This window comes from Mauremys mutica, chromosome 5 (assembly GCF_020497125.1).
Source record: "Mauremys mutica isolate MM-2020 ecotype Southern chromosome 5, ASM2049712v1, whole genome shotgun sequence".
Classification (NCBI taxonomy): Eukaryota; Metazoa; Chordata; order Testudines; family Geoemydidae; genus Mauremys; species Mauremys mutica.
Genome location: NC_059076.1, coordinates 7,549,504 through 7,577,028, shown reverse-complemented (window position 1 = coordinate 7,577,028; position 27,525 = coordinate 7,549,504). Strand labels below are relative to the sequence as shown.

Below are 27,525 nucleotides of genomic sequence, written 5' to 3'. Positions count from 1 at the left end.
TGACCTTAGGCAAGTCATTTAATCTCTGTTTCCACCCTTGTCTGTCCTGTCTACTTAGATTGTAATATCTTCAGGGCAGGGATTGTACATTACTCTGTGCCGGGCCTAGCACAATGGAATCTTGATCTTAATTAGCACCTGTAGTTGCTGTTGTAATAATAATAGTCCCATGCCCAGTGAAGTCAATAGAAAGATTCATCTTGGCTTCACTGGGACTCGGTTCAGGCCAGGCTCTTAGATGTACGAGAAGGAACCCAGTGAGCAGTAAAGTAAAAGGAGTAGAGTAAAGTGGAGGTGAGAGACTAGGGAGAAATGAGAGCACATATATAGTAGGTGGGGACAAGTTCTCCCATCTTCTATGGATAAAGCTACTGTTCTTTCCAAGAGCGCATATTGCCTGATCTTTGTTGTCAAACAACCCTTAGCAAGAGTATTCTAGAGCTGGAGAATTCTATTAGGGGCTGTGCATCTGTCTTTCCATTTTTATCTCCAAAATATACTATTTTGAGTGCCAGAGTACATCAAACCCATCCTTGGGGATAAATCAGTTCATACTGACAGACAGGTTGGCATAAGGCATGATTCTGAATTGTATTGAAGTTTTTGGAATGCTATTCCTTTGCATTCCACATCCAGTTATTTGTATGCAGGCCTACAAGATGTGGAGTGCACTTTAAAGGAGTAATATGGGCTTTTCTTCTATCATATTTCTATGCTGTGTAAAAATGCACCTACTGGAGATGGATTGGTTTGGGCTACAGTTGGGTAAGTAATTCAGGACAGAAAGTTTCTTTAGTAAGTACAGTATTTTTTACTGGTCACACATTTTCTGCAAGAAGATAGTGATTTTTACAAATTTGACATTCATCATTCCATATGTCAGCTGCAACTGTTTGCCTCAGTAACATGGATTCTGTTTCCTGAGTGAGTGACTTTAGTGAGGGGGCATGGCCTCCCTCAGAGACTGATGGGGTTTTCAAAAGCACTCAGCATAGTGCAGGGCCGCCGAGAGTGGGTTTGGGCCCGGTGAAAATTTTTTTTCGGGCCCCACTTCCGGACCGCCGGTCCCCGGTAATTTGTACCAGCTCCCTCCCCGCCCTCCTCGTTGGCCCTGATTAGGCCTAACTCTGCTCCCGTTGAAGTCAGTGGTAACACTCTCACCTACTGCAATGGCAGTAGAGTGATACCAGCACTAAGAACCTTTGGGAACCTCACCTTACATGCATGTGATCTAAATGTATGTTGGTAGTGCCCTTAATCAGCAAGGACAGCGGCCTCGTAGGTACTTTGAGAAACACCTGATCCTGCAAAGTAAACTTTGTGTGAGGAGCCCTGCATGTGCAGAGTCCCCGAGAGGTCAACAGGGCTGCCTGGTGCTCCCTTCCAGAAGTAGGGCCCAAAGGGGTAAGATTTTCCAAAGAGCTCAGCTCTAGAGCTGGGGAGAAAAAAAATCCATGGAACATTTCTTCAGGGAGGGGGGAGGTTGATGAAAAATCAAAACTGGAAACTTTTGCCTGAAAATGGAAAATTTTTATTTGGAACGGCTGCTGTGGTGCCTCACAGAAGTTATATTTAAGGTGCCTCATCTTCCCATTCTCCTTTCTGGCCTGGATTCCCTGGCCAGACTACATCTCCCATTATGCACCTTGGTCTCTCCTCTTGCTGAGCTGCTGTGGTGCATCATGGGAGTCTCTGTTCTTTTTTTCACAAAATTGATTATTTAGCTGAAAACCCCATTCTCTTCTGAAAAACAATTTCAACAGAAAATTTTCAACCAGCCTTACTCAGCTCCCATGTAGGCACTAAAATACAGGCCAGATGTTCACAATATAACAATCACTTTTGTGAGCAATGGGAGCTCTTGGGGGATTTTTGAACATCTAGCCACTTCATTTAGGTGTCTGCCTAAATAGGGGTTGAGCTCTTTGCTTAATGTGGCCCCAAAGGTTCCAGATGTAGCTAAATTACTTTCTATGCAAACAGAACCAGTGTAGTTGGCTGATCATCATAACAGGAGCACACCTTGTTCATGTCGTGTCTCTTGCTACTTTAGCTGATACCCAGATTCTGTGTTCTTCCTTTTTCCTTGCTTGCTCTTAGCTGTACTTCCCTCATATCTATGGTGTGTCTCCTGGAATAGTTCCGATGACAAATCACGTACAAGTTCAGTTTCCATAGACACTGGCTGTGCGTACAGTGTCCCTAGTAACTGCTTGTAGGATGTTCTGATTTAAAGGGGAATAAGCACCATCCTGAGCACTAGGTAATTGCACTGGATACTTACTTACCATTGTCACCAAAGTTACTGGGAGCTAATTAGTAAAAGTCTGGTGTAATAATCTCAGTGATCACTAGTCATCTGACCAGGACAGCTAATTCTGCCTTATTAACACACACACTCTTATTCCATGCTGTGTATTATCCGTGGTCAGGTTTGAAAAAGAACTCATGAGAAGAGATCAAATAGCACATTATTTTTAACAGTTATGAGTGGCTAATTCCTTTAGGAAATAATAAACTTTTCCTGCTAGAGCCACAAAAGGACCTATAGACTTTGTCTTTTAGTATAAATCTGAGTACAAGTTACAATACTTATCTAAAGAGTTCTTATTTCTTAACGGTATCTCAGTATTCAATTCTGTTAATCCACCCTCCAACCCTATGCAATTATATAACAAACTAACTATTTTCAAATATCCTTATTCCACAAAAAAAAATGGAGAGTATTTGTTCCTTTTGTCTTACACATGATTAATACATTTGGAACCAGAACTGAGTTTAAAGTATTCTTGTGACCCAGCTCAGGAAAATACTTAAGTACATGCTTAACTTTAACCCTGTAATGAAGTTGCTTCGATGTTAATGGAATGTAAACACATGCTTATTAAAATTAAGCATGTGATTATGTGCTATCATGAACTTGGACCTAGTAAGCAGTATATGTGTAACTTCTGTTTACTGTGTAGGTTCTGGTTGGTTTACACAGATCAGTGCAGTGCACATACAAGATCTAAGGTTGTAGCAGCCAGGGACACTGATATATCATAAGAGCTGGTAAGGAACAAGTGGCTGTGTAATTAAAGACTATCACCAGGACTTTTTAAAAAAGCAGGTACCTAAAATTTGAATCCCAAGTCCATAGTTAGGCACTTAAATAAATGATCTGATTTTGAAAAGTGTTGAGCACCCAGCAACTCCCATTAAGTTTGGATTTATGAGGCTAACATGTTTGAAAATCTTGGCCTATCCCATTAATGAATATGCACAAAAGGGCGGAGTTCATTTGCATCTACAACTGTAACTCTGCCTTTTTCTAATTTTAGTGCTTAAAATTGTGCATCCTCAATGTTCTCTTAACATGTTTTTATGGATTTTTAATAAAAAAGTTTACATCCAAAAACCACGTAGGAACATGACTATATATTTTGGGACCTAGTCACCCTGAGGCTGTGGATTTGCTGCCTGTTTCCACTTCTCATGCTCATCATTTCTCCCAGGCCACCCTGATTCTCCCTGCCAATCTCCCACTGGCCCGGGGAAGTTACTTTTTGGTTTGCTGCTAGACCGAGTGCTGCACTAAGTAGCATGTTCTGTCCCAGCCACCCTGTCCCACTACCCAGGGTCTGTGCCCTGAGGATGGGGAGCTGCTGGTGGGCTGGAAAGATTCTCCTGGTGGTGCTGTTCTTATAGGTCCTCTTCCCCCGTCTCTCCCTCCCTCGCCTTCCTGGAGCAGAACTGGGAGAGGACAGATTTTAGGTAGAGGGAGGAGAAGGGAAGCAGCTGGGACAATGATTTTTGCAGGATAGGAGGAGGGAGCAGACGTGGCCCTCAGCCCCTGGGCTCTTTCTACTCCTTTGCCAATCTGTGAATGTCTTCACCCGGGTTGATCCTGCTTTGAGCAGGGGGTTGGGCTAGATGAGCTCCTGAGGTCCCTTCCAACCCTGAGATTCCATGATTCTATGATTCTAAGAGCTGTTCCCTCTGTCCTCCCCTATCTGAAATCTCACCTTCGCTCCAGGGCAGTGCTCTGCTTTCCATACCAGCCCCTGACTGCTCCCTGGATGGGAGGCAGAGGAGGAGCAAGGGGCCCTCCATTGCAGCAAGAGGAGCAGCTAGGGGTCCCTGGCTCCCAGGAGAACAACGTGGCCATGGAAGCAACACCAGAAGCCCCAAGGGAGGGAATTGCTTTAATTCTGAGAGGCAGCCAGCAGTAATTGGGGGAGACACATTAATGGTGGGGGTGGGGTGGTTAGCATGCACTGCACTTGTGTAGAGTAGGTGCCATAAATCGGAGGGGGGGCTGCATGACTTTGGGGGCACCCTGAGCATGGATAATCCCTGCCTCCCTAAATGCCAGAAGCCTAGAGTGTGACCCCGCCCCCAGAAAGGTACCCCTGCATTTCATTGCAAACTATGGAGAAGTGACAGATTGTCAGGGCTATCCACGAGCGCTAGGAGAATAAAAGATTGGTTTGGTGGCAGTCCAAAAAGAAAAAAATTGGTTTAGCTTGAACGAAATCTGAAGTTCTTTTGTGAATCAAAAAAATCCATTTAGAGTCTGTTCCAGAGGAGAGGATTTGAACCTGTCGCTCATCCATCCCAGGTGTGTTCACTGAGCACTTAGCTAAAGGTTGTAGCACCTCCTTGTCCTGTGGCCATTTTATGCATGACCAAAACAATTTATGTCAAATTTGTGAATAGTTGCAGGCTGTCCAAAACTGCATTTTTTTTTGCCGAATAAACTATCCATAGAAAATGTTTTGCCCAGCTGTGCTTTTTAATAGAAAGCCTGATGTTTTTTCAAGGTATGTGAGAAACCAGTTTTGTGACCTCTAAGAGGTCACCCTCCCTCCAAAAGTGACTTGTGTGATCAATAAAGCAGGGGGCGGGGAGTAGCTCCCTTTTTTGGACACCCGGTCAGCCAGTAGCTATAAAATTCCTCTTAGTAGCTGTTCTCTAATTGCTCTACCTGTAAAGGATTAAAAAGTCTCACTGCTCTGCAGAGGTAAAAGGAAGTGAGTGGACACCTGGCCAAAAGAGCCAATGGCAAGGCTAGAACTTTTTAAAATGGAGAAAAGACTCCTTTTTTCCTGTCTGTTGTTGTTTTCCCAGGGAGAGGTGGACAGGGCAGAGCTATGCTATAAGAAGCTTGGGCCGGGTATGAAAAAATCATCAGTATCATACCTAGAATCTACTCATTTAAAACCCCAGATATGTAAGTAGATCAGGAAATGTCTAGGGAGACACAATTAGGTTTATCCCTGTTATTTCTTTATGGCTTGTGGATTCCTCTGTGCTAACCCCAGGTGCTTTTGTTTGGCTTGTAACCTTTAAACTGGACCTCAAGAAAACTAATCTTGGTGCTTAATCCTTGTAGGTTTTGTTTTTTTTTAAACCTAGCAATAACCTGAGTTCCCAGATGTATTTTCTTTCTATTTTTTTAGTAATAAAATCTACCTTTTTTTAAGAATAGAATTGGATTTTTGTGTCCTAAGAGGTTTGTACATGTTGTTTGATTAACTGGTAGCCACAGCTAATTTCCTTTGTTTTCTTTCTCAGTTCTTCCCCGGGGGTGGGGATGAAAGGGCTTGAGGGTCCCCACAGGAAGGAATTCCCAAGGGTGCCTTCCTGGGCATTTAACGGGGTTCTGCACTTGGGTGGTGGCAGCATCTACCCATACAAAGTCAGAGAGAAGCTGTAACCTTGGGAGTTTAATAGCAGCCTGGAGGGGCCAGTATTAATTTTTAGAATCCTTGTGGGCCCCACTTTCTGCACTCGAAGTGCCAGAGTGGGGAATTAGCCTTGACAACTAGTTACTGCAAAAATGGTTCACTGGATTCACACCAAGAGAAAACATCCTTAAGAGACCATATGGTGAAAACCATAATAATCTATCACCTAATGGCCAATCACATGTTTTTATTTGTTTGTTTGTTTTTTTAAATAGACCTTGTCAAATCACATTTATATTGGGTTGTCCATGAACTGGGTTGTTCTGGACATCAGAAAATCAGACATTGACTCCCTCAGGGAACTGATGGGCAGGATCCCCTGGGAGGCTAATCTGAGCGGGGAAAGGAGTCTCAGGAGAGCTGGCTGTATTTTAAAGAAGCCTTATTGAGGGCACAGGAACAAACCATCCTGATGTGCACAAAGAATAACAAATATGGTAGGTGACCAGTTTGGCTTAACAGTGAAATCTTTGGTGAACTTAAACACAAAAAGGAAGCTTACAAGAAGTGGAAACTTGGACAGATGACTAGGGAGGAGTATAAAGATATTGCTTGAGCATGCAGGGGTGTAATCAGAAAGGCCAAAACACAATTGGAGTTGCAGCTAGCAAGGGATGTGCAGGGTAACAATAAGGTTTTCTACAGGTATGTTAGCAACAAGAAGAAGGTCAGGGAAAGTGTGGGATCCTTTCTGAATGGGAGAGGCAACCTAGTGACAGATGATGTGGAAAAAGCTGAAATATTCAATATTTTCCCCCCCCCTTCGTCTTCACAGACAAGGTCAGCTCCCAGACTACTGCACTGGGCAGCACAGTATGGGGAGGAGGTGACCAGCCCTCTGTGGAGAAAGAAGTGGTTCAGGACTGGGGCTGGTTTTGTTCAATATCTTCATTAACGATCTGGAGGATGGTGTGGACTGCACCCTTAGCAAGTTTGCAGATGACCCTAAACTGGGAGGAGTGGTTGATACGCTGGAGGGTAGGAATAGGATACAGAGGGACCTAGACAAATTAGAGGATTGGGCCAAAAGAAATATGATGAGGTTCAACAAGGACAAGTCCAGAGTCCTGCATTTAGGACGGAAGAATCCCATGCACTGCTACAGACTAGGGACCGAATGACTGGGCAGCAGTTCTGCAGAAAAGGACCTAGGGGTTACTGTGGACGAAAAGCTGAATATGAGTCAACAGTGTGCCCTTGTTGCCAAGAAGGCTAATGGCATTTTGGGTTGTATAAGTAGGGGCATTTCCAGCAGATCGAGGGACGTGATCATTCCCCTCTATTCAGCACTGGTGAGGCCTCATTTGGAGTACTGTGTCCAGTGTTGGGCCCCACACTACAAGAAGGATGTGGATAAATTGGAGAGAGTCCAGCGGAGGGCAACAAAAATGATTAGGGGGCTGGAGCACATGACTTATGAGGAGAGGCTGAGGGAACTGGGATTGTTTAGCCTGCAGAAGAGAAGAATGAGGGGGGATTTGATAGCTGCTTTCAACTACCTGAAAGGGGGTTCCAAAGAGGATGGATCTAGACTGTTCTCAGTGGTAGAAGATGACAGAACAAGGAGTAATGGTCTCAAGTTGCAGAGCGGGAGGTTTAGGCTGGATATTAGGAAAAACTTTTTCACTAGTAGGGTGGTGAAGCACTGGAATGGGTTACCTAGGGAGGTGGTGGAATCTCCTTCCTTAGAGGTTTTCAAGGTCAGGCTTGAGAAAGCCCTGGCTGGGATGATTTAGTTGGGTTTGGTCCTGCTTTGAGCAGGGGGTTGGACTAGATGACCTCCTGAGGTCCCTTCCAACCCTGAGATTCTATGATTCTATGATTCTATGACTATTTAGAAAAGCTGGACATGCACAAGCCCATGGGGCTGGATCTAATGCATCTGAGGATGCTGAGGGAGTTGGCTGATGTGATGGCAGAGCTATTGGCCATTATCTTTGAAAAGTCGTGGTGATCAGGGAAGGTCCCAGATAACTGAAAAGAGGCAAATATAGTGTCCATCTTTAAAAAAAAAAAAGGAAGAAGGAGAATCCAGGGAACTACAGACTGGCCAGCCTCACCTTACTCCCTGGAAAAATCATGGGGCAGGTCTTCAAGGAATCCATTCTGAAGCACTTGGAGAAGAGGAAAGAGATTAGGAACAGTCAACATGGATTCACCAAGGGCAAGTAATGCCTAACCAACCTGATTGCCTTCTATGATGAGGTAACTGGGTCGGTGGATATGGAGAAAGTGGTGGGCATGATATAGCTTGACTTTAGCAAAGCTTTTAATATGTCTCGCACAGTATTCTTGCCAGCAAGTTAAAAAAGTGTGGGTTGGATGAGTGGACTATAAGGTGGATAGAAAGCTGGCTAGATCATCGGACTCAACAGGTAATGATCAATGGCTTGATGTCTTGTTGGCAGCTGGTATCAAGCGGAGTGCCCCAGGAGTCGGTCCTGGGACTGGTTTTGTTCTACATCTTCATTAATGATGTGGATGATGGGATGGATTGCACCCTCAGCAAGTTCACAGGTGATACTAAGCTGAGGGGAGAGGTATAGATGCTGGAGAGTAGAGATAGGGTCCAGAGGGACCTAGACAAATTAGAGGATTGGGCCAAAAGAAATCTGATGAGGTTCAACAAGGACAAGTGCAGAGGCCTGCACTTAGGACAGAAGAATCCCATGCAATGCTGCAGTCTGGGGACTGACTGGCTAAGCAGCAGTTCTGCAGAAAAGGACCTGGGGATTACAGTGGACGAGAAGCTGGATATGAGTCAGCAGTGTGTCCTTGTTGCCAAGAAGGCTAATGGCATATTGGGCTGCATTAGTAGGAGCACTGCCAGCAGATCGATGGCAGTGATTATTCCCCTCTATTCAGCACTGGTGAGGCCACATCTGGAGTATTGTGTCCAGATTTGGGCCTCCCACAACAGAAAGGATGTGGACAAATTAGAGAGAGAGTCCAGCAGAGGGCAATGAAAATGATTAGGGGGCTGAGGCACATGATTTATGAAGAGAAGCTGAGGGAACTGGCCTTATTTAGTCTGCAGAAGAGAAGGGTGACGGGGGATTTGATAGCAGCTTTCAACTGCCTGACGGAGGGTTCCAAAGAGGATGGAGCTCGGCTGTTCTCAGTCATGGCAGATGACAGAACAAGAAGCAATGGTGTCAAATTGCAGTGTGGGAGGTCTAGGTTGGATATTAGGGGGAAAAAAACTATTCCGCTAGGAGGGTGGTGAAGCACTGGAATGGGTTACCTTAGAGAGTTTTAAGGCCCCACTTGACAAAGCCCTGACTGGGATGATTTAATTGGGGTTGGTCCTGATTTGAGCAGGGGATTGGACTAGATGAACTCCTGAAGTCTCTTCCAACCCTAATCTATGATTTTATGACCTAATGTGATCTCCATATACCACTTTAGCCCAGTGTAACTCTGTTGATTGCAGTGGAATTCCTCCTGATTTACACTGGTGTAACTGACAGCCCCCACTCTGTCACCAGCTTCCCAGCTGAGAGCTCGATTCCAGCTGAAGATGCTGAATCTATCAGCTGCTCTCTCCTGTGAACCCAGCATGCTGAAAGAGCTTTAGAAAATAGTAGCACATGGTGGGAAGGAGGGTCTCTCTCTGAAGAAGTCAATTTTCAGAACAGAAATTGCATTTGAGAGTTTGGATATGGGTCCTGTTCAATCACACTGTTTTGACATGTTTGAGTGAATGGGTGATGTGTGCTTTTGGGGGGGTGGGATTTGAAAAGGAAATACAAAATAGTTTTCTCTGCGTTTGCAATGCGGTTGCACATCACTGAATGTAGTACGGTGGGGGAAGGGGGAAAGGACTTGTCTACCCAGTAGGGTAATGCGCTCTATGGGGGTGTGATTTTTAAAGCACATTGTGTTATGCATTAATTGATCCATGTGGACCCTTCAGGTGCTCTTACTATAGTGCTGTTTGGAACAGTACTATGTTAAAGTGCACTAGATAGGGAACCTTTAGAGTGCACCTGCAGGATCTACACAGACCAATTGATACGCAACACGTTAATGTGCTTTAGAAATCACATCCCTCTAGAGTACATTACCTCACTGTGTAGACAAGCCCCAACTAGCACTCACGTGGCTGGGATCAGAGGGCTATGCCTCAATCTCAGACTGGCTGCCCAAGTAAGGGCTAACGCAGCATTTCTGTGTCTGTCTGTAAAACGGTAGCTAAGATTTTAAAAAAAACAAAAAAAACCTAAAGTTTAGAATCCTAAATTCCCCTTTGGGTTCCTAAATAATTAACTTGATTTTATGTGTCTAAACATCATCCTCAGAGCTTAGCTTTCTCTGTGAAAAGCTTGCTGGAGGAGCCTAGCTGAAAGCTTGTGGCCTAGTCTTGAAATCCTTGCTCGAACGAGACTCTCATTGGTAGTACAGGCCTCAGAACTGAGACTTGCATTTTCCAATAAGGCTTCAGTTTATCAAATTTCAGTGCATAGTTGTGACTATTTCACACCACATGACCTTTCAAAATGCTGTATACAGCCAAAGATTGCAAATTTCCTTTAGCTCAGAGGATAGCTGCTATGTTCATGCTCAGGCTTAGGTTTTTTTGGTGCACTAGTTTTGTACAAAATTTCCTATCTTCCGCGTTTCATTTCAAAATCCCGCTTTACCTACCAAATGCTCTTTGCTTTCCAATTTTTGCACCCAAGTGCACAAGTGTACGCAGGTTTTGCTGATCCTACTTTCACCCTTCCTTCATGTGCTTTAAATTGCTTCCATATATGCCTTTTCAACACATGAACTACACCAAATCTTGTTACACTTTTAAGTGTTGGACTATATGCCACTGAAATGCAAACTCTTTACATTAATAGTAATCCTGCCGGTAAAACAAAAGCATCAGCTGAATTTAACGTACGCAGCATAGTTGTAGTCGTGTTGGTCCCAGGATATTAGAGAGATGAGGTGGAGGACACAATACCTTTTATTGAAGCAACTTCTGTTGATGAGCGAGAGACCAGCTTTCAAACCCATACAGAGCTCTTCTTCAGGTCTGTGTAAGTTCAAAAGCTTGTCTCTCTCACCAACAGAAGTTGGTCCAATAAAAGGTATTACCTCAGCCGCCTGGGCTCTCTAATCAAAGTTTTTAGCAAATCTATCTTGATAAAAGAGAGAGTTCCACACACCACACTGTCAGTTGTGGGAAGCATTAAAAGATTACATGCAGCTCCCTGCATTGGAAAAGGTGGGCTTGTGAGAGTATTTTCTCTCTTTCTACATATTTTGTGTTTTGGTGTTTGCAATTTACAGCTTGCATTATCAGCCCGGGATGTAATACGTTGGCTGTTAGTTCTGATTGCCTCTTCCTAAATAAAATCATAAATCTCTTTAGGAAAAATGATTCAGCTAGTTGGTGACTCATCTGTCTAGGAGAATTAAAAAAAAATAGAATATGAAATTTTAATTGTGGTAGCTCTCAAATCAGGCTTACAGGAAAGGGAAATCAGACTATCACAGCACAAAATGTAGAGGGGAAAACAATTAAATTTCCCCTCACGCATCTCTGTGGATATCAAAAAGTGATACTGCTGTGAGCTACCAACACATTCTCACTGCATTTTGGCTTTTGTTCTGGTCCGTGCACTGTGCAGTACTTAGATTTGATCTACAGTCCTGCACAGCATGGTACCCAGAGATGGGTAAGTATTAAAATAGCTGACTCACTTGGTTGCTGTTAGATGCCAGGGGTATGTGAACTGGTTCAGGAAAAATAAGAGCCAGCCTCAGCTTCTGTTGTTTCTCATAAATAAACCACATTTTGGGCTAGACCCTCTACTGGGGTACAATGGGTTAGCTGCATCAAAGGCAATGGACCTAAACTCATTGACACCAACTGTACCTATTGTTTACCAAACAGCCCCCTTATCTTTGCTAATAACTTCTGGAAATTTAAAATACAGCAGCCACGCTACCCATAGAAGTCTTACTCCTGTCAATGGAACATCAGCAAAGAGAGGAGGGCTGTTTCAAGGCTCAGTGGAGATCGCCAGATGGAGTGATGAATGAATCAAAGGGAGAGGCCGCATGACCTAATAGATAAGACCTGGGAATCTGGAGAAGTGAGTTCTATTTTTGGCAGCCTCTGACAAGCAATGCCCTCTGTAGGAATTGTTGGCTTTCCTGTCTTCAGGGGCGGCTCTAGGGATTTTGCCGCCCCAAGCACGGCAGGCAGGCTGCCGCGGGACCAGCCGCGGGACCAGCGGACCCTCCGCAGGCAAGCCGCCGAGGGCAGCCTGCCTGCTGCCCTCGCAGCGCCGGCAGAGCGCCCCCCGCGGCATGCCGCCCCAAGCACGCGCTTGGTGTGCTGGGGCCTGGAGCCGCCCCTGCCTGTCTTTATCTGAAACGTTTGATCATTAAAGCTAAAGTTAAGCCCATCTTTAGGCACCTGAGTAAGGGGCTTGATTTTCAAAACTGGTGAACGTTCAGCAGCCCCTGTCAAAGTTAGCAGGGGAGGAGCACTTCTGAAGATTTTCAGACTTGCATTAAAGCTACTGGGAGTTGCTGGGTCCTCAGGACTTGTGAAAATCAGGGCACTTAGGAGCCTAAATATGGACACAAGAGACTCAATTCAGGCCCCCATTTTGAAAACCTTGGGTGAAATTTTTAAAAAGTATCTAAGGGACTTAGGAGCACAAGTCTCACTGAAAGTCAATGGGACTTGTGCTCCTAAATTACTTAGTTCCTTTGAAAAATCCCACCCTTTGCTCTTAAGGTCTACAGTCTGTTTTAACCAGTGCTGTCTGTCAGCTTCATGAGCAACAGCCACACCTCTAACGGTGGGCCAAGGCCTATGCCCTGCAGAGGGAAACTCTTATTTGCCCTGGGGAGCTCTGTTGTATGACCTGATTTGGACTGTGCCACGCTTGTTAATGATGGTGAGCTCTTATTCACATAGGTGCTCTCACTGACTTCAGCGGGACTACTCACATAAGTGCTCCACAGGGTGAGGATGGTGCAGCTGACGCCTCTGCTTGCAGAGCTCTTGTTAATGTCAATGCAACTTCTGCGTGAAGGGCAAAAGCAAAATGTGCACACAAGAATCAACACATGGGGTGCAGATCAGAGAGGAAAATGTTGCTTGAGGAGAGATATACCTATCTCATAGAGCTGGAAGGGACATTGAAAGGTTATTGAGTCCAGCCCCCTGCCTTCACTAGCAGGACCAAGTACTGAGTTTTACTGCAGATTCCTACCTGGCCCCCCTCAAGGATTGAACTCATAACCTAGGGTTTAGCAGACCAATGCTCAAACCACTGAGCTAACCCTCCCCCAAGTATGTGTTGGTGTGTGTGCTACAACTATCAAAATGTAACTATAATGCAGTAGCCTGTAAGTATCTCTTCTGAAGTGCTGTGGTCAAGGCGTGAATTCATATGATCAGCCAACACATTCGGCACCATTAGCTTGTCTTTGGGATGTGCTTTCTCCCTTAGGACTTGCTGATCTGATTTTTTTTTTCCCCATTAAATTAAGGTTTTGAATTTGGGCGTGAATTATTCCCCTCTTCTGTTCTGCATATTCTTTTTCGGGACACTGGTGGGAAACAGTCATTTAGGGATTGACATGGCTTAATGCTGATCAAACGCTCCTTTGAACTGCAAGTTTAATACTCTCTATCATTATTCAAAATAAATCACATTGTACAAAAAAGAGTTGTGGAAAAAGGCAGTCTGGGAGCTGATGCTAAAAGTACAGTTTGGGAAGAAGTATAGTTTGCATCATTGGCTTGTATCTTATGCGTGACTATAAGATCACAAACATTTAATAAATGAGAAGGGGAAAAGACTAGATATGACCAATGCACAGTGTTTGCTGGAGGGATTTTCAAAAGAGCATATGTGATTTAGGAGCACAAGCTCTGTTACAAATCACTGCAACTTGTGCTCCTAAATCTCTCACTTATGCCATCTGAAATCTTCCTCTAAGTCATTTATGGTTTTCTAGTTTTGTTTTTAAATACCACCCTCCATGCTTGGGCAGCACCTAGCACAGCATTACGTCTGGTGGGATTAACATCTGTACAGAGTGGTAAAGATTGTGTGGCTTGTCTTTCATCCCCCAGCATCTAGCTACAGTCCTATTCCCCCCTCAGCCCCAGTGCATCTGTTTCTTCAGGACAATTTCAATCATTTGTAATCACTGCTGCAGATGGAGAAACTTCTGACTGGCTGGCTGCAGGAAGCAGTATGTATATCGACTTTATTTGTATATCCTTTCTCTGTTCACTCCACTGGCACTAATCCAGTAGGGAAGATTTGGAATCATATTTGTAATTGGGTAAATTCAGTCTATGCTTAGTTGAGATAGGTGTACCGTGGGACTTTCAAAAATCCTAGGGTATTTAGGTACCTGACACTGATTCTGTAGGAGTTATGTGTCTAATTCCCTTAGACCTCCTTGAAAAGTTCACCAACACATCTTGAGTACCTTCTTATCCAGTAAAGCATTTCGAGATGAAGCAATGCATACTGTAGTATAACTATCTCAAACATATTCATTTTATAACTAATACACTCTGTGCCAGATTTTCCAATGTCTCCAGTAATTCCATTTGGTTTCTGGGTGCTTGCTTTGACACGACGGGAACAAAAACTGGAGGCCACTTTTGAAAATTGGGGCCATTGCAATTTTAACAGAAGGAGAATCCCAGCAGATTTCTTGTTTGTTGCAGTGTTGTGTGAAATGCCATTAGTTGACTAGAAAGAGAGCCTCATACACAGTGAAATGATGGGCCCGATGCACCTGATCCAAAGCATATGCTACCCACTGGAAGGACATTCATTGAAGTCAATGGCAAAACACTCACCAACTTCAGTGGGAACAAGCTCAAAGCCTATAGTATCCATCTATGGCACTTGTACTGCCCCCCACCGTTATAGTATCTGAGCACCCAGCAAGCTGGTTTAGTGTGTATTCCCGCAACACTCCTCTGAGGTAGAGGGCAGTGCTAATATCCCCATTTTACAAAAGAGAAACTGATCCACAGGGAGACTATGACTTCCTCCCGGTTACACAGCAAGTCTGGTATAGAGCAGAGACATTAACCTCAATCTCCCAAGTACTAGACAGGTTCCTCCCAACCATCCGTTCTCTATCGTAGCTCTGGAAAGAACTTTTACAATCTTTTATTGACAACACTTAAAACTGCTGTTATAAGACACAGAACAAAAGGCTCTTTTTTGCTGCTCTGTATATACATTAAATGAGCGGTGATGAACAAACAATATCATCAGCTGAAGAGAAAAATTGGTAATATACATTTAGAAGTTTCTTAATATCTGGTGTTCCTGCTTTTAAATGAGACTGTCTGGTAGAGTCTAAGGATGGAGCCCACTACTGAGAACATTACTGTAACCCCTGCATACTGTTTGAGTTTTCATTTACATTCAACAAAGATAAGTTGGCCACCTGCTGTTCATATTTGCATATCAGATGGTTTTATCTCACATCAAGAGAAACTAACTGGTTTTAGTCTAAAACAGATGGCAAACTGTGGCAAGAGCTTCCAGAGGAATTAACGCTGGTACTGTAGAGTCGAACTCAGAACAGATGAGAAATTAATTACCCAGCATTAGTGAGTCACCTGAAACAAAATCCAAGCCCCAAACATATCCAATAGTGCGTATTTCCAAACCTTCATGTGCACTGGGATTTTGCAAATGGCTACTATATCATGGACAAAACTAAAAACTTGGCTCTAAAATCCCTCATACATTGGGGTGTTCAAAATCTGTATCTAAATCCAAACTGTGCAAATGCCTCACACCTCATGACACACAGGTCATCTGTGGGCAGGACAGAACAATTGGAAACAATCGTTGGAGCAAATCACGGCAGAAACCAGATACAGCATAATGTTAATAAGTGCACAGACAACTAGATAATCAATTGTGAAGCATAACAAAGCTGAAGTTATTACTGACCAGTCTATGTATATCTACCTCAGATATGGACCTCATCACCATAATATCTGAGGGCCTCATATTCTAATGCATTTAGCCTCACATCATCCCTATGAAGTAGAGAAGTATTATCCCTATTTTGTATAATTATTGGAAGGAGTGCTGTCTGAGTATGCACTGCACTGGATTACAGCAAGAGATTGGTTAGGACAAACACACCATTCTGTTGTGGTAACATTCAGGGTTAGAGATGTTCACAATTAACCGTGCCCCGGTGTGGATGGATGGTATCTGAGGGATTGTTGCTGCCTTTTGGTTTGGAATTAGGGGCACTGGAAGGACTGCTGTTGGAAGAGAGCTGAATGCTGAATCTGGTGACAATATTCCGGCTGTGGTGTGTTGCTTGCCTTTAGCAGGACGTCGGTCTGAAAGCTCCTGCTTGAACATTCTGCTGCCTGGAAAGTGAAGTGCAGGCCAAAGACTGATTAATTCTATCTCAAGGAAGAGAGACAAGGTGAGGGAGATAATATCTTTTAATGGACCCACTTCTGTTGGTGAAAGAGACAAACTTTCACACTTACACAAAGCTGCTCTTCAGTCTGGGAACAAGAGTTTTTTGAAAACTTGTCTCTTTCACTAACAGAAATGGATCCAATTAAAGATGTTACCCCACCCACCTTGTATCTCTAATACCCTGGGTCCGCCACAGCTACACCACCACTGCAAACCATCAAGGAAGAGAATCAGGCAGACATGTAGAGTGACAGCTGGTAGATTGGAGCTGGTCGTACAAGCTTTTGCCAGGCATAAATTCTACCCTTACCAACACACCACCGTCCTCACCATAACCTCTCTTCCCCACCACCTGTCTAATACCTGTCACATAATACTGCTCCTTTGTACCCCTCCCCACATGCCACCATTCCTTCTTGTTCTGTTTCCGCAACACAAATCCACACCTTCCTGCCCCTCATCCCACCCCCACAGCCTCGCTAAATTCTGCCTGTACACCATTCACTCCTGCCTAGAGTTGGTCAGGAATGTTTTAACAAATCGTTTTTCATAGGAAAATGCTGATTTGTCAAAACCAAAACTGTTTGCGCAAGAGGGTCGGCTTGGACAAATTTCGCAACTCAAAAACAAACAAAAAATGTTGAGAAAAAAATTCTGAATTTAATTGAAATGAAATTTTGTGATTCAAAATGCCTTAATTCAGAAATAATTAGATTGGGAGAGGGGAAAAAAGGTCAAAATTTAAACACAACATTTTGAAACGATCAAAGTGAAATGTTTTCTCTGACTGGAAAATGGGGGGGATTTGTTATTGGTTTGAATATTTTGGGGGGGATTTGGAAGACAGGATTTGAGACACGTAAAAATTTGGAATTTTCAAAAATATTCCTGTGGTGGGAAAACCATTTCCTGCTCAGGGGGCCTCTTTGTCCTACCACAGTTCATCCTGCCCATCCTACTGCTCCTCCTCTGCCTCTCCCCCAACAACACCACTTACTCTTGTTCCTCCCAGAGCACCACTGGGTGCTCCTGTCCTGACACCCCTCTCCTCACTCCCATACACACCGCTCCTGTCCCTCTAACAGGCTACCCATCTGTGGTGGGGTACACAGACCCCACACTAGCAAAGTGGAGTGAAAGAACTATAGTAGGCTCCATGAGCTGCACCCCTGCTACATCTGTGAGATGTCAGACTTGGAGGGAGGAGTCAGGGCTGGCTCCAGACCCCAGCGCGCCAAGCGTGCGCTTGGGGCGGCGTGCCACGGGAGGGCGGCAGGCGGCTCCAGTGGACCTCCCGCAGGCATGCCTGCTGAGGGTCTGTTGGTCCTGTGGCTTCGGTGGAGCATCCGCAGGCGTGCCTGTGGGAGGTCCACCGGAGCCGCGGGACCCGCGGACCCTCCGCAGGCATGTCTGCAGGAGGTCCACCGGAGCCGTGGGCCCGGCGACCGCCAGATCGCCCCCCCACCTCCGCGGCATGCCGCCCTGCTTGGGGCGGCGCAATTCCTAGAGCCGCCCCTGGGAGGAGTTCACAAGGGCAGAGCACAGAATGGTTGGGAGCAGACAGAGGACAGCAGATCTCCAGTCCTTAGTTCCTGGAGAGATGCTGGCTAAAAGCAGGAGCTTCTCGTATGACCACTTCCTGACAGTGAGGGCCTGACAACGAAATGCTATTATGGGATTATTATTGTAGGCTAGCCTGTGAGCTTCATTGTGGCAATGGCTTATTAGAAACTGTCTGAGGCAAGACCGTTCTACCATGTCTATCTGACCATTCATCAGTGTCTTTCCTTTTGCTCACTGACACCTCTGGAAGGGGTGGACGATACTAGATCCAGTTGGAGGGCTGAGTCTCCCATGACCAGACCTGTGCAGTAGACTGCCCAGATGTTGCAGACCAGAGGCTGGGTGAGTACAAAGACCCTGTCCTAACCCTATGGAGAGGAACACAGTGACAGACTAACTAGAGCTGGTTGAAAGTGTTGAGTAACATTTTTTAGTAAAAAAACAACCTCTTGTTTTTGCAGAAAAACTGTTGACATTGCTAAAAGTTTTCATTTTTCCATGCGAAACACTGTGAAGCTTTTATTAAACTTTTATTGAAATAGCTATCGACATTTTTCATAACTGTTTTTATAACATACTTAAGGCTCTACTTAATTTGTGATATTGTGGATCCTGCAATATTAGGCTTCCACCACTATTTTGATTTTAATTAGCTTAATTTGCATGGTTCAGAATTTTGCATACATTTTGAGGTTTGCAACACATAGTTTTTTCCCTTTTAGTACAGTAGAATCCCATTTATCTGAGCTGATAGCAGCTGGAGCTCCCACTGTCAGTCCTGCAATTAATGACTGTAATATAGCTGCAGCAAAATGTCTGGTTATCCAAAAAATTATCAGGCATATCATAATACTTGAGTGTTTATATTGTTCCAGCAATTTTGTTCTTAAATAGGTCTTCTCTGGCTTTTCCAAATTACTGCAATTAATAAAGAACCATTGTTACCTTTCTGTGATTTTCCATGTCTTGTCCGCAACTCAGGCAGCAGGTTTAAAACAACCATAAAAAAGAACTTCTTTGCACACAACGCAGAGTCAACCTGCGGAAGTCATTGCTATGGGATATTGTGAAGACCAAAAGTACAAGTGAGTCAGAAAAGAATTAGGTAAGTTTATGGAGGATAGGTCCATCAATGGCTAGTAGCCCAGAGGGTCAGAGATGCAACCCCAGGCTTTGGGTGTCCCTAAACCTCTGACTGTCAGAAGCTGGGACTGGATGACGGGGGATGGATCACTCAAAAAATTGCCTTGTTCTGTTCAGTCCCTGTGAAGAACCTGGCATTGGCCACTGTCAAACACAGGATATTGGGCTACATGGACCATTGGTCTGACCCAGTATAGTCATTCTTACATTATGTTCTGTACAGGTTTGCTTCCCAGGGTATGATCACTCTTAGAGTTTGAACCCCAAAGTCAATAATAAAAAAAAAAGTAATTGGAGATACACCAATCTCCTAGAACTGGAAGGGACCTTGAGTCCAGCCCCCTGCCTTCATTAGCAGGACCAAGTACTTGTTTTGCCCAATATCCCTGGGTGGCCCCCTCAAGGGCTGAACTCACAACTTTGGGTTTAACAGGTTAGTGCTCAAACCACTGAGCTATCCCTTCCAACCCACTGCACATGGCCTTGGCTTTGTGCTGAAACCTGCAGAGATGTGACTCTTCCCTGATTTTCATGCCAACCACAGAGTGGTCTGGGTTTTCTTAAAATGACCTTGAAGTTCGGTGATGCTGGGCTGAATTTCCATTGTGCACATGGAATCTGAGACCAAGCCAATTTTGCACAGATTTAGGTCTTCTGTGGAGATTTTGCATAGCTCTCTTGAGATATTCACTTCAGCTTTGTAGTCAAGCTACACAGCAGACTATGTCATTCTCTGGGCTGACACAACTAGAAAATGGGGTTTGTCAAAGGGCAGCCCATCCAGAGAGAAAGAGAAGGACAAGGACCTTTCCCCTTTGAAACTTAAAACTGTGTCGCTGCCTGGCTAAGCTCCTGGGCCTGACTTTTCAAAAGTGACTCGTGAATGTGGGGGCTTCAGAGTTGGGCTGACGAACCTGAAATGCTTTAAAAGAGCCTGATTGACAGAAAATGCTGAGCATCCCCCCTCACCTCCCTGAAAATCAGCCATCTTTAAAGTGTCTCAGCTTGAGCACCTAGGCATGGAGGCACACGCCAATCCCTTTTGAACATGTAGGATGTGATGTGTACTTGATAAAATGGAACTTGCTCTGGAGTCTGTTTCCTTGCCAGTGGCATATGAAGAACTAGAGACTGAGATGATGAGAGTCCAGGTGAGAAAGCGGCTGGGGAGCATAAAGACGTATATCATTGCATGGGTGTGTGTGAGCATTTTGAGGAGACGGCCATGCCTGTCAGAGGTATTACTGCTGGTTTTCCACACAGCTGCTCTCTTCTTTTGAAGCTCCTAGGAGCCATCAGTGCTAACACAAGTACAGTGCTAGTTCAACTGAAAGCAGCTCACCTACTGCTGCACTCTGGAGTCAAAGGGATTGCATCTCCTCATGGTCAGCAGCACATCCCTCCCTCCCTCCCTCATGTGAGAGAATTCTGTTGTTGTGAGTGGAGTGGTGACAGAATGCTGGGACCATGCCTTAGGGAATGTTGTAGTGTGATGTTAAATCCCTATGTAAGTCACAGAGATGGCCAAGATCCTGATAGTCCCTGATATGCATGTAGAAGTTGGCACGTACTCTCTAGCAAAGTCCTACCTGGAAGCAGTGGGAGCCTTGTCCCATCAAAATCAATCAATGCAAACCAAATATCTAATTGTCAATTTGCAGATACTTCCTCTCTTCTGAAGAACCTTTTAGCTTGTTGCTGTAATGATTTTGGTACCGCAGCAGCAGTCTTGGAATCCTAATCAAGGTGTAATTCTTTAAGGCTCTGCCCCTTTGTGCTGTTGTTTGCATCAGTGTATAGGAGGCTTGATTCTGCTCTCACTTACACTAGGTGGAAATCAGGAGTGGCTCTGCTGAAGCCAAGATGTGAGATCAGCACCAGGGCCAGAGGATGCAAAGTGGGTATACAAAAATCTGGTTATTGCCTGATTTTGCACATAAGAGGTGTAAATAACCACATAAGGTACAGGACAATGGAGAAGCAAATCTACATTTTCTAAGGTAGCTAGAACCCAAACCATATAGGGTGGAGTTCACCCCTCTGCAGCACAAAGCATAGATACCATTACGTCCCACTTCAGTGCAATCTAAGTAGTGCATAGCCCTTGCTCAAGGCCAATGCACAGGAATGAATTTCACTCATAGAGCTTTAGAGGATCACAACCAACACTGTGAAAAGCACCCAGATGCAAACTGCAAAACACTACTTCTTCCTTTCAAATGTCACTGGGCAACTCCTGTTTGCTTCTGTTTGCCATTATAAGGGATTTGTGCAGGCCTCTTGCCTCCATTATTGAAAGTTTGGTTTTAGCAATTTTTTTTATTAAAAAGCCAGAGGCATCCTGGCATGGGCACCCCATGGCATAAATTAAAATGTATTGTTTCTTCATTGTTTTATAGGCTGACTGATGCAGAGGAACATCTAACAAAAAGCTTCTTTGTAAATCATGCCTGTCTGTCTCTCCGATACTTAAAAGATTTTTCTCTATGAAAAATGCATTCAAAATGATAAAAAAGAAGCCATGAAAGTGAATAAAACTTACGTGTGCTTTGTTCAATTCTTATTAATAATCATAGGAATTGCCATACTGGATCGACCAATGGGCCGCCTAGTTCTGTACCCTGTCTTTGACAGTGGCCAGTGGCAGATGCCTCAGAGAAAGGTATGAGAACCCCACAGTAGCAGATGTTGAATAATCTGCCCCTCCTGTTTCTAACAATTAGAGATTGGCTTAAGCCCTGAAGCACAAGGTTTAATAGCCCTTCCAGATTTTTTATCCTTAATTATAACTCTGTATAGTCTTGATATCATATTTCTTACAGTAGAGCCTAAGAACCAGCCAAGATTGGGACCCCATTGAACTAGCACTGTACAAGCAGAGTAAGAAATGGTCCCGGCCCCCAACAGCAAGCTAAATAGTCAAGCCAGACACAGTGGAGTGGAAAAGGGTATAACACACAAGGTCTAGCAGGAATCACAAACAGTTAAGGTTGCTTGAGTATTTTTCCATTATAACCCTAGGAACAAATGAACTGTTTTGATTTTTCATTTTGAAATGACTGTTCATTAAACATTGTTTGTACAGCTGTATATATTATCATTACACTGGCTGGAAAATGAAAATCCCTTCCCATGAAAAATGTTTGCATTTTTGAAAAAAAAATCATTCCAGACTAGGAGGAAATGTTAAAACCACAACATGTTTTGCAGGAAGGGATTTCTAGAAAAAAATTCATTTGGGGAAACCCGTGGAAAACTTTAGTTTTGCAAAAAGGAACTTAATTTGAAAATCATGTAGTCTACGAATTCCCAACCAATTCTAACCATAAAATAATATACAATAAAATCAAAATGGAAACAAAAAATTTCAAACTATCCACAATGATTTTTTCCCCCAAATCTTCTTTTGCAGATAATTTTGAAATAGTGAGGTTTCATTCTGACTTGGAACAAAGTCACATTTCGAAATATCAAAATCCATTGCAAAATATAGAATCTCAGGGTTGGAAGGGACCTCAGGAGGTCATCTAGTCCAACCCCCTGCTCAAAGCAGGACCAAACCCAACTAAATCATCCCAGCCAGGGCTTTGTCAAGCCTGACCTTAAAAACCTCTAAGGAAGGAGATTCCACTACCTCCCTAGGTAACCCATTCCTGTTCTTCACCACCCTACTAGTGAAAAAGTTTTTCCTAATATCCAGCCTAAACCTCCCCCTCTGCAACTTGAGACCCTTACTCCTTGTTCTGTCATCTTCTACCACTGAGAACAGTCTAGATCCATCCTCTTTGGAACCCCCTTTCAGGTAGTTGAAAGCAGCTATCAAATCCCCCCTCATTCTTCTCTTCTGCAGACTAAACAATCCCAGTTCCCTCAGCCTCTCCTCATAAGTCATGTGCTCCAGCCCCCTAATCATTTTTGTTGCCCTCCGTTGGACTCTCTCCAATTTATCCACATCCTTCTTGTAGTGTGGGGCCCAAAACTGGACACAGTACTCCAAATGAGGCCTCACCAGTGCTGAGTAGAGGGGAATGATCACATCCCTCGATCTGCTGGAAATGCCCCTACTTATACAACCCAAAATGCCATTAGCCTTCTTGGCAACAAGGGCACACTGTTGACTCATATTCAGCTTTTCGTCCACCGTAACCCCTAGGTCCTTTTCTGCAGAACTGCTGCCCAGCCATTCGGTCCCTAGTCTGTAGCAGTGCATGGGATTCTTCCGTCCTAAGTGCAGGACTCTGCACTTGTCCTTGTTGAACCTCATCATATTTCTTTTGGCCCAATCCTCTAATTTGTCTAGGTCCCTCTGTATCCTAGCCCTACCCTCCAGCGTATCAACCACTCCTCCCAGTTTAGTGTCATCTGCAAACTTGCTAAGGGTGCAGTCCACACCATCCTCCAGATCGTTAATGAAGATATTGAATAAAACCGGCCCCAGCACCGACCCTTGGGGCACTCCACTTGATACCGGCTGCCAACTAGACATGGATCCATTGATCACTACCCGTTGAGCCCGACCATCTAGCCAGTTTTCTATCCACCTTACCGTCCATTCATCCAGCCCAGACTTCTTTAACTTGCTGGCAAGAATACTGTGGGAGACTGTATCAAAAGCTTTGCTAAAGTCCAGAAATAGTACATCCACTGCTTTCCCCTCATCCACAGAGCTGGTTATCTCGTCATAGAAGGCAATTAGGTTAGTCAGGCATGACTTGCCCTTGGTGAATCCATGCTGACTGTTCCTGATCACTTTCCCCTCCTTTAAGTGGTTCAGGATTGATTCCTTGAGGACCTGTTCCATGATTTTTCCAGGGACTGAGGTGAGACTGACTGGCCTGTAGTTCCCTGGATCTTCCTTCTTTCCTTTTTTAAAGATGGGCACTACATTAGCTTTTTTCCAGTCATCCAGGACCTCCCCCGATCGCCATGATTTTTCAAAGATAATGGCCAATGGCTCTGCAATCTCATCGGCCAACTCCTTGAGCACCCTCCGATGCAGCGCATCCGGCCCCATGGACTTGTGCTCGTCCAGCTTTCCTAAATAGCCCCGAACTACTTCTTTCTCCACAGAGAGCTGGTCACCTCCTCCCCATACCGTGCTGCAGAGTGCAGCTGTCTGGGAGGTGACCTTGTCTGTGAAGAGAGAGGCAAAAAAAGCATTGAGTACACTAGCTTTCTCCACATCCTCTGTCACTCGGTTCCCTCCCTCATTCAGCAAGGGGCCCACACTTTCCTTGACTTTCTTCCTGTTGCTAACATACCTAAAGAAACCCTTCTTGTTACTCCTAACATCTCCGGCTAGCTGCAACTCCAAGTGTGATTTGGCCTTCCTGATTTCACACCTGCATGCCTGAACAATACTTTTATACTTCTCCCTGGTTATTTGTCCAATCTTCCACTTCTTGTAAGCTGTTCTTTTGTGTTTAAGACGAGCAAGGATTTCACTGTTAAGCCAAGCTGGTCGCCTGCCATATTTACTTTTCTTCCTACACATCGGGATGGTTTGTTCCTGCAACCTCAATAAGGTTTCTTTGAAATACAGCCAGCTTTCCTCGACTCCTTTCCCCATCATGTTATTCTCCCAGGGGACCTTACCCATCAGTTCCCTGAGGGAGTCAAAGTCTGCTTTTCTGAAGTTCAGGGTCTCTGTTCTACTGCTTTCCCTTTTTCCTTGTGTCAGGATCCTGAACTCGACCATCTCATGGTCACTGCCTCCCAGGTTCCCATCCACTATTGCTTCCTCTACTATTTCTTCCCTGTTTGTGAACAGCAGGTCAAGAAGAGCTTTTCCCCTAGTTGGTTCCTCCAGCACTTGCACCAGGAAATTGTCCCCTACACTTTCCAGAAACTTCCTAGATTGTCTGTGCACTGTTGTATTGCTCTCCCAGCAGATATCGGGGTGATTAAAGTCACCCATGAGAATGTATGTGTCCTGTGCTGCTCTTATGTGTGCATATGGTGGACCAGGTCCTCAGGTGGTGTTAACTGGTGTCGCTGAGGGTCTGGCCCAATGTGTAGGTGTGAGTATGTCTCATCAGTAAACACTGTGCATGGAAGCCTAGAATGAAAGATGAACCTCACAGGGTATAAGATCTATGTGATAATAGAAAGAATGACAAAAAATACACCCATTCCTTTTAATATCCCCATTCATTTTTTAAAATACTCTGCACATTATTCCTGTCCTTAATTGCACCACTTTCAGTAACCTTATTTTTTTTTAAAAAAAAACAATCAACTACAAAGTAAAATGCAGCAATAATAAACAAAAACAGGAGAAATAAAATCTTTGTGGTTTATGCTTGGCTTAAAAAAATCATCTCTTGTCAGGAAACAGTATGTGATTCAACACCAACAGTGTTTAACAAATACACGGGAGCAAGTTAGTGTATAGAAATGGCTGAAGTCTGGGAGCCTTAAGGCCTTGTCAACATTCATTAGCAATAAAGGGGACATGATAATAAAAAGACCACAGTCTGCATAGCACCTCTGTTTTCTTAAATTATACTTTAAAAAATATACCGTTTCAGCCCAGGGCAAAGAAAGTTGAGCTAGGACTCAAAGAAGATTGCAGAAGTATAACCTCTTATACATATTGTTTATAGGAAGTTTAAAGGAATATGATAACACACAGAGGGCTCTAATTTACATTGTGTCAACTCCAAGTGAGCAGCAATAGCGTAAGAGGTAGAACAGAGATTCTCATATATGATGGTATAATGTTGCAAGACAGACTATCCACAGTCACAAGATTTACTTATTTGTTGAATGCTTATGGTGCAACAAAGAAATAGCAACTCTAACATGGTCATTAGGACTGCATTTCTTTACTTGACCACATAGCTAGAGAAAAAACAACCTCAGCAACAATTATTTACCTTGCCACTGTTGAGAACTGGCCATGTGTATAAGAGCTCACCTTTCTTACTCAATGGCTCTTCCAATAACTCACAGGCAATGGGCTCAAGACCATATGCTTTGGTGATATTTGTGACAGATTGGATTTCCCCCGGGATGCGACTTGGGACTGGGGTACCACTGAGCCCACCTGACCCACCAGCCTGGGCTCCCTCTCACACTGCTGTTGTGATAAGTTGCCAAGCTCTCCAAGCTTGCTCTTTCACCAGCATACACGCAGATAAGGACATACCCACCAGCAGCTTTCCACACAGATGCTGAGATCAGCTTTGCATGGGAAGGCTCAGCTAAGGCACCTCCCAGTCGCTAAGACATGCACCCCCCTCTGGAGTGTAAACCCAAAGTTATACCATCTAGCGCTGCACAGGGAACTGTACAGTGTAAGCTCATAAAATTCACCCCCTCTCTCAATGTGGTGAGAGATATGCAAGAGCTTTCTGACCCAATTTATAATTTCCACACACTGGTTGTAGACAAAACAAAAACAGGTTTATTAACTACAAAAGATAGATTTTAAGTGATAGCAAACGGATCAAAGCAGATTACCATAGTAAATATACAAAACCACAAACTGAGCTTAACACCCTAGAAAGGTAGGATATGAACTAGCAAATTCTCACCCTGAGTGATAAACAGGCTGGAAGATTCTTAAGGCACAAGCTGCCTTGGTTTTCCCAGGTTTTCATACACAGGCTAAAAATCCCTTTAGCCTGCGGCCATCACTTCCCACAGCTCAGTCCTTGCCCCTCAGGTGTTTCCAGGTGTGTAGTTGTAGGGAGAGTGAGGTACCATCACAATGTCATTTTCCCCCTTTTATATCTTCTTCCCACTCACTGGAAAGCTCTTTTGCTGTGACCTGGGTCAAACAGTTCCCATTGTGCAGTGCTATCTCTGAGAGGTTTCTATTGTACACAGTTCCTGGGGTAATCCATGTGCTTGTGTGCATTTCCTCAATAAGTTATTAACACTGTTTGGCTTTTTTACTGTTGTACCTGAAAGGCTGCTTGTGGGTGTTTTCAACCTCACAACATGTTTCAGTGACACATACCTAGCCAATCTTCATAACTTCACATAAGAAGGTAACACATATAATCCAATGAGATATTAATGTCTAGCAGATCAAGATTTTTAGAATGATACCTCACAAGGCATACTTTGTACAAAACATATCCTAATTGCATGACTGTGGTGAATTTTGGGGTGCTGGGGTGTCACAATGTTATGAAAGTGAAATGAAATAGAGCAGCTCAAAAACCAAACAAAACCCAGAACATGAACAGTTTCATGTCTGAGTGAAATCACTTTGGAACTATTTTAAAGAAAGAATAAACACAGTGGATCTGGGGGAATCATTTTCCACCCGGTCTGAACTATTGGGGCTTTCTTTCACAGAAAGCAGCTCAATAATTTCTTAAATTATATTCATTTAAAAGAAGTGTAACTTTGTTGCATGGTTGTCTCATTTCTGACAGCACTTAATTTGCCCTTATAGGACATAAACGTGTTGGGACAGATCTGCAGATACAGTGAAGAAGTGCTCAGTACAGTTGAAGCTGGCTGGCTCAAAGATGCCAGATGCCCTTTATACATACACAATTGCTAGGAATGTTCCACCACAGCTGTTCGGTCTACGCACTCTGGCATGTGTTGGGAGCCCCTCCGAGACCTCGTCCACTTGACTTCACAAGAACTCGGGTTGACGCCAGATTTTGTCACTCAGC

At 44.1% G+C, this 27,525-nt stretch overlaps 1 long non-coding RNA gene across 1 annotated transcript; it reads right to left on the bottom strand.

Moving 5' to 3' along the window:
- Nucleotides 1-1,548: 1,548 nt before the first annotated feature.
- On the bottom strand, nt 1,549-27,525 carry LOC123370758. The gene is made up of 4 exons (XR_006579530.1): nt 27,397-27,525; nt 12,693-12,768; nt 2,023-2,131; nt 1,549-1,743 (listed from the first exon to the last, which is right to left on the bottom strand). It is a non-coding gene; the product is annotated as an uncharacterized LOC123370758 (long non-coding RNA).